Genomic DNA, 8154 nt, shown 5'->3' with positions numbered 1-8154 from the left:
GCGTAATGGCTATGTTGCTGGACTCCCACGTAGTTGACCGCGGTTCGCGTCCCGGACCCGGTGGCTTAAAACACACGCCAGGTGCGTGTGCGTGCATGCCCAAGATCCCGAGAGGAGAATGGAGAAGGGATTGCGGCGTGGCCATCCCCCCTGGGGGGTGATTTCTCACTTTCTATCTCTCTGTCTCTCTCTCTCTGTCTGGCGAGCGCACGTGCCCTATTGCAAAAAAAAACAAAACAAAAAAAAAAAAACCTCTCAAAACAAAAAGAACTCTTCATCAGATCTTATATTCTGAAGTCTTTCTTCTTTTCTCTAAATGTTTCATATTTTACGCTTGTTTGTATATTTGTGATTTTTATTTATTTATTTATTTTCCCAAATGGTGTGAGCATTTGTTAGATGGAGAGGAGAGAGAGAGAGAGAGATCCTTTGGGGCATGGTCATGCAACAACCCCCTCTCCATTTCCCCACTCTCTCCAAATTTGGGGCGCACACACACACATGCATCTGATACTGGGGCAGAGATCAGAACCGTGGTTAGACACATGGTCTCTTGACTCCCATAGCCACTAGGGTGTGGGGCCAGCTCAGGAAGTTTTTTTCTTTAACTCAGAAAAGACCCCGTAATGGCTTCTGAATACCTTCCATATGCTCTTCCTTCCACTTCTGTAGCTTTATCTCCAATATCCTTCTCATCTGCTTATCCTGCTCTGGCCACACTACTGGCTTCTTGGTCTTTTTTGAACAAACCAAGTGGTGGTCTGCCTCAGGGACGTTGCGTGGTTATTACCTCAGCTGGAAGCTCTTTACCCTGAGCTCTGCCTGGCTTAAATGCCTCAGATTTGCTTAGGTCTGCACCTTAGCAAAGAAAGCTTCCCTGCCTACCTAAGCAGAATAGTTCCTTCCTCTTTATTTTTCCCTTATTCTTTTACATGTTTCTCTATAGCCCTTGTCACTGTCTTACGTATTTGTATATAATTTATATTTTATATTCTATATGTGTGTGTGTATATATGTGTATGTGTGTGTATACACACATGTATCACATGTGTTGACATATAGCCCCCACTAGATCTCCAAGGGATCAGAGACTCTCATTTTCTGATAATGTGTCCCAAATAATGTGCTACTAATGGGTACATGGTTTTTTTATGCAGTTGAAAATTTTCTTGAATTTTATAGGGGTGATGATTACATAACAGGTGGTTAAATCTGAAGACTTTTGAGAATCCCAAGAACATTCTTGCTCTCAAGTTTAGGTTCATAGTCAAAGGCTGACTCCTGAAACAGACCGAGTCAAACGTTCAGAACCCACGCCCATGCACGGTGCGCAGTGAGCCTGCTCTGCATGTGCGCCCCCACGTCCCGTGTGCTCTGCAGGCCGTGTGCAAGGCCCAGCACTATGGAGCTGCTTTTTGGAGCTCCAGGTGTTGCGTAGTTAGTTGGTGTGGAGGTCCTGCTGCAGGGCTCCTCCTCTTATGGATGGCACCTGTACAGAGCAGGTCCCAATTTGGTAGATCCCCAGCCCAAGTATCCCTAGGGAGGGAGTATGTCCAGCAGTCACTGTCACTGTGAGAAGCACACACAGACATGAGAGGGAAAGAATGGGAGCTGGCCACAGCTCACACACTCAACCGCTACAAAAAAAGGGCCTTGGCTCATGCCTTTATATGTGGTCTGGAGGAGTTACAATTACCCGTTGTTAAGAAGTACTTGCCACTTGGACCTGAGTAACTTTCATAGCAAGCAAAATTCTATCTTCAAAAAGAGATATTTCAAGTCATTCAAAAGTCAGGTGTTTGAATCTGGAAATATTTTTATTTTCAAGACAGACTTTGCCTATTGATCTAAGCCTGTGGGCAATTTCTCGTTCTGCAGTTGCCAACAGATACTGAGTGAGCATTTACTATGTGCCCAGCTATGTGTGAAACCTGTTGCAGTGACTGAGCAGACAGAAATTCTAGTCATCACGGAGTTGACCTTTCTGTAGGAGCTGACAGACAGTAAATAAGCCAGAAATACATAGAGTATTGGTGATGAAAGCAAAAGAGGAAGATCACCTAAAAATGTGAGAACAAAGTGCTGGGGCTTGTGGCTGGGGACAGCCTCACTGAGGAGGGATTCCAGGAAGGACCTCCGGGGAAGGCACTCTGCAGCTGCTCGGGGCACAGGCATTCATCTTTACTATTTGCACGCATAGGGAAATGTATCTTGTTTCTTAGTGTTTTCCTGGTTACTGATCAGATGAACATCTTTGCAAATTCTCTGGACTTTAGAACTTCTCATCCATGAAATGTCCACTCATGTATTTTGTCCACTTTTCTCTAGCCCCATCATTTTAGGAGGTATAAAGTGAATATGCAGGCTGGCCATGGCTCAGTGCAGGCCTGAGGAACTGGAGGGTGCAGCAAGGCAGGAGGTGTGCAGAGCCAGGGCTCATAGAGAGGGAAAGCAGAGGAAGCAGATTGTGAGCCAGGGAGGTGAGCAGGCAAGGACTACCCGGTGTAAGGCACTTCACTGGGCACCAGAGACTAACCTGGTGCTGCTTGGGTCAAGCCAGCTTCTGTCTTTTGGGGACCACGCTGCTTTCTGTGAACCAGGAGAACTGCGGTGTCTGGAGATAAGAGCCTGGAGATAAGCCCTGAGAACTGGGAAAAAGTCAAGCCAGTAGGGAGATTGAAGAACTGCAGGGTCTGGAGCCTGGAAACCAGAGCCATAGTCATGAGGAGGGTTGGTGTTGGATACTGGAGATCAGGGTGGGGAATCCAGGTTTAGTGCTTCCCCTGGAAGGTGCACCCACTAACCCTCCAATAAACTCCCCTTGGGCTCTTCTGCCCTGCCCTGGACTTGCCCATCTTCACTCTGACTTCCCACCCCAAAGGCACAGGACAGAGCTACAGAACCTGGTACCTACCATGTGCCTCAGCAGCTCCATGTCAGGTGCCAACCTTCCTGAAGCTGCAGTTGGGGCTAGACGGGGTGCTTCTGGATCTGGGCTTCTGCAAATCTGCAACAATTCAGAACACCATCCTTGTAGCATCTAGCAGCAACCTGGATGTAAATAGCATCTAATTTGAACTGTCATTTTTCATAGTGGTCACATTGGCAATTTGATGACAGCATTCAGACCGGCACACACAGAGTTGCTGCCTCATTGCAGAGAGGGTGCACTGGCACATGGGCAGCCTGGCACTGTCCAGCCTGCACATCCCACTGCTGGCTGTGCCGTGGAGCTCTCTAGACTCATCTGGCTTCCCCACTCCTGGACCTTCCATGACACCATCTGCCATGGCTACCACTTCCTGAAGGACCCCTGTACCTACACTAGGGTCCCAAAGTGGCCATTCTGAACATGAGGCTACCAGTCATCTGTCGTCTTTCAAGGACAAGACCCTCATTTTCCATAGCCACATCAGGGCCATCCGCCTGGCTCAGAGCTGCCAGCTACACCCATGTGGTTCACCTTGGGCCAGCAGAACCTTGGGAAGTGCTGAGGGCCAGCACCCCTGCAGCCTGGCATACACGCCGACCATCCACACTGCCACCATCATGGTTGTCATCCAGGTTATCAGCCTCTTTTAGTAGAAGGGCCACCAGGAATACAAGGCCAGCAAGCACCAAGGACGGGTCTCCAAGGGTGCTGGGAGGTGCCTCTAGGCAAGCCTGAGCAAGCATTTCCAGTTTCATCAACACAAATGCAGTTCTCATATGTCCACTCTTTGGGTACAGGACCTGGGAGAGATGTCAAAGAGACTTCTCCTCTTGAGAGGCTGGAAAGGGACCAGGTGCCTTGGGCAGTCAGATTTCTTTTACTTATCTTTCACTGCAGAGGAGCAGGGCTCTGTCCCCTTCTCATCCCCTCCTATTGGAGGGGACTGGAAGTCCTATGGTAGACCTCAGGCTGCTGCAAATTCTTAAGACTCAATGTAAACGTGTGAGTACTGGCAGCACCCTCTGTGAGGGGAGAGGGTTCCTCTCATCAGTTTTGTACTCCCAAGAGTTGGCATCCCTCTCTTCAATAGCAGTTCTCAGACTGGTACCTCCTGGCCCCCTAGCTGCCCTGCCCTAGCCCAGACTTGGAAGAGGGGCTCAACTCGGTGCCATTGTGGGTCAGTTCTTAATTAGCCTCAGTTTGACCATCTGTGAAAAGGATTAATTGAAGCATTGACCTCAGAAAACAGGACATTCAAGAGAGAACTAATGGGAAGCGTCTGCATGTTCTGTGGCATCTCAATGAACTTGCAAGGACTTTGATTGCCCTTGTTGATGGTGGTATTGTTGTCACTGTTGGGAAGGTACCTGGTTGGTAGCTGTAGGAGGAAGAAGGGTTTGATGAATAAACAAGATGGGAGTGACTGAAGGTCTTCTGGGAGTCTGAGCAGAGCATCATGGGAATCAGGTGGGAGCTTCCTTGGGAACTGACTGGGAGGAGGTTATGTGATAGAGTAGGGTGTTCAGTGCTGGAGGAGAAGGCTTTTCAGACAAAGGTCTTGTGGTATGGGGAGGGTGTCCACAGAGAAAATCAGAGCAGAAATAACGTTTCACACTAACCAGTGGCCCCGAACATGAATAAACATGCCCTCCATCTCTGGGTGGATGAAGGCAGGCAGAGGGTGAAGGACCTCAGGAGGATGTCCCTATGTTCTCCTGAGCACAGGAGGGGCAGGATGACAGCTGTTCTCATTTGTTGACCCTTCCCACAAAGCAGCCACCAGAAGCCTACCAGCACAACCTCCTCAGCTGCCTGTGAAGCCCAAAGGAGCATGTGCCGGTGGGGAGCTGGCTGTGCAGAAGGGGCTTCCTCTATCTATGGGCCTGAGTAACCTCCACAGGCCACCACCAAGGGGACCATGTTTAGGCTAAACTCCCAGAGCCTCCACTGCCTGTGCATAGAACTTGTGGGTATGGGTGTCCCTTGGATGGGGTGGGCCCTCCCCAGAAGCTGCAGGTAGTTGGAGGTGAGTTAAGGCTGAGCCTTCCAGCAAGGCTGCATCCCGCTGCTAGAGGCAGAAACAATCAAGGTGCCATGTGTAGTGAACAGAGAGAAATTTTTTCCTCCTTCCTCTGAGGTTTCCTTTTCTTTTCCCAAGCTCCTGTGTTTTATTGGTTCATGGAGGAGAGTGAGGAAAAAATGGGGGAGGGGGGCGATAATGTGTTCTCCCCAACACTTGTTGTGAGAAAGTGGGGACAGCATCCACTCTACCTACCTTTATAAGGTTTAACTTGGGAGGTCAAGTCAGCATTGGAGCAGTCACTGGAGCCCTGGAAGATCCTCACTCAACCTTACCCTTCCCAGCTGCCCTGGTCTCAGTGGTCAGGAGCATTGTGGCCTCTGTAATCATCAAAAACAAACAACAAAGCAGAGGGAGCATGAGGACAGCCCAGTCTCCCAGGGAGTATACTTTCCCATTTTCCTTTGTCTCTCTGTTGGGTCCATAGCATTGAACCCTAACCACATGATTTGCCTGCCTACAGTATCCTTTGTCTGGGCCTTGTTGCTCTGATGTGTCCATGAAGATTTGGCCAAGTCCTGGTCATTCACTTATGGCAGATGCCTTTTGAATAGCCACGGGGGTACAGGCTTCCCCTGTGTCCTATAGCCACATGCTGGCTGGGCATTTAGCACATGCTGGCTACCTCCTTAGAACACTTGGAATACAGTTCCTATTTTTCTTTGAAACACTCAGCTAAGTGCTTGGGAGCAGTGATTTCAAGACGCTTTGATGCTAACAGCTCTGGGGAGGCTTCTTGGGGTCTGGAATGTAAGCTGCTCTGTTCCTTAAGAACAGCCTTGGCCTCACCTTCTTTCACTCCAGCACTCTCATTCCCCATGGTAAGGGACAGGTTTCTGAGGAGAGGAGAGTGCGATCCCCACGTGGGCTTCTGGGCTGTCTGGTAGATCTGGGCAAACCTCCAGTTTTCTCTCAGAAATCTTTGACCTGAGAGAGATTGGACACCCTAGACTACATGTCTCCCTCATATATCGACTCTGTTTAGAAGGGTCTAGGTGTCATTTAATCAAAATGGCCTGGGTGGGGTCTTTCTGACCACACTGTCCCCAGGAGGCCTGCTGTTTTCCACTCCCATGAGATTCCAGCCAGGACACTTGCAAGCCAGCTGTATGTAGAGAAGTAAGGTGCATTGTGATAACTTTTCTGAGCACTTTTGAATGATCACTGATGGTCGTATAGCTGGGTCTCTTCTGAGGAAGTAGACTGGGGCAGGAGTAGGAGGCAGTGGAGGGACAGAACACCTCCCACGCCAGCAGCAGGACATGGTACTTGACTCCTCTCAGAGGCCCAGACCTGGCCCCACTGCCATCAGAGGATGGTTGTGGACTCCCCAGGGCTGTCCTAGACCTCCTCTGCCTTGGGTTCTCTCACATATTAAGGCCTACCTATGTATCATGTGGTCTTGAATCACATAGTCCCACTGTAGCCATGGCCCAGACTCGTATTTACCCAGTTACAGAGTAAGGGAACGGGAGGCTCTGAAACCCACAGCTCACTGTTCTGAGGTCTAGTGGACTGTTCTTATGCGCATGCGTGTATATAAATGGAGACAAACAAAACTGGTAAAGAACACAGCCTCAAAGTTCAGACATCTGTATCTTCTCTGTGTCCTTATCATGTGACCTTAGGATAGCAGGTCACATGACGTGGAATTAAGACAAGACAAGCTGTAGGAGGTTGCACTTGGAGCAACCCTGCACACACTGAGTTCAGCAGCTACCAGATGAGAGCGTGGCGAGGAGGCTCACTCGGAGTGGGAGCCCTGTCCCGTGGAGACACATTTTTAGGTCGTCACCATTGCCAACAAAGGTCTCATGTACTGACCCATATCTCTCTCTCTTTGTCTCTCTCTATGGTGATTATAGCTGACCTATGGAAAATTGAAAAAAATTTAAAAATAAAATAATTATTTTTATAAAGTAATAATAATAAAAATAAAAAGCTCCACTCCAAGTGACCTTCAGTAATTCTCATTTTATCTTTCCTGTATGGCAAAATCTCACCCCTCTGACTTTTCTAGAAATGCCTTCTTGTAAGTGACTGATCACTATTTGTGTACATCTTGCAATCAAGTGAGTGTCAGTGGTAGTATCATGATAAAATGATGGTCAGCACCAGTACTACTGGAAATATTTCACTCCCCATAGAGTCAAACATATTCACTGTGTGACCTTACAGAATGGTGCTGATCCTGCTTTAAGATGCTTTTGTATATTCTCTAGGCATGAATTAGGCTTGATGTCCCTGACAGCACGATACGTCTACGATTTCCCTTTCATATTTAGTGTCTTGTTAGAAAGAAGCATTCACGTTTTGAATGAATGAAAGTAACCTGTTCCAGGCTCGAAACGCTGAAAAGAGCTGACGTTTTAGTCTTGACCATGAAAGCACTCCTTGGTATTTAAACAAGGGAAAGGAACATACTCCGTTGGAAAGACACTTACACATCACTGTACCATACTTTACTGTAGCGTTATTTATAATTGCTAAAACATGAAACCAACCTAAGTACCCAGGAACTAAAGACCAGATTGAAAAAAAAGGGGGCATATGCTACGGAATATTACTCAGGCCTAAAGAAGAATGAGACCACGTCATTTGATTCAAAGTGCATGAATATAGAAGATTTAAGCTAAGCCAAGTAAGACTATGAAAGATAAATCTATTTCCACTCAACACACACCAAATGTCTGTACTCTATGGCAGAGACTGAAAAATCCAAAGATCTAAGAGTAAGGAGGACAAGGGTAGATACCAGAGGCTATAAGGGAGGGAAGTGTATAGTAGACGGTGGGAAGGCTCAGGGAAGAATCACTTACCAGACACAAAATGTAAAGTCCTCTGAAAAGGGTAATGTCCTTGACTTGACTGTCATGCTCTACATGCATACTTTGAAAAGCCGCAAAGTGCCATCTAGAGATTGATAAAAACAACATTTTAGACAAACCATAATTTAATGGAGTTTATTTAAATAAATAGAGGCCAGTTTAAATTGGGCAGTCTCCCAAAAGAGGACTTCCAAGAGACTCCAGCCAGCCAGGTAGTCATGTAGTCATGGGGTATATCAGCTTACAGAAAAGGAAAGTGATGTACAGAAAAGCAAGTGAGGCAGTGAGGTAGAGAAATCATTGGACTGGTTACA

General features: G+C 47.6%; 1 long non-coding RNA gene across 1 annotated transcript; it reads right to left on the bottom strand.

Annotated features, from left to right (window-relative positions):
• Positions 1-2968: 2968 nt before the first annotated feature.
• LOC102493902 (uncharacterized) lies at positions 2969-7898 on the bottom strand. The gene is made up of 3 exons (XR_334099.1): positions 7832-7898; positions 5208-5332; positions 2969-3007 (listed from the first exon to the last, which is right to left on the bottom strand). It is a non-coding gene; the product is annotated as an uncharacterized LOC102493902 (long non-coding RNA).
• Positions 7899-8154: the final 256 nt, after the last annotated feature.

The sequence above is a fragment of the Tupaia chinensis genome, unplaced genomic scaffold (genome assembly GCF_000334495.1).
Source record: "Tupaia chinensis unplaced genomic scaffold, TupChi_1.0 Scaffold000147_1, whole genome shotgun sequence".
NCBI lineage: Eukaryota > Metazoa > Chordata > Mammalia > Scandentia > Tupaiidae > Tupaia > Tupaia belangeri.
The sequence above is the reverse complement of the archived record's forward strand: the minus strand, read 5'-3'. Positions and strand labels throughout refer to the sequence as shown.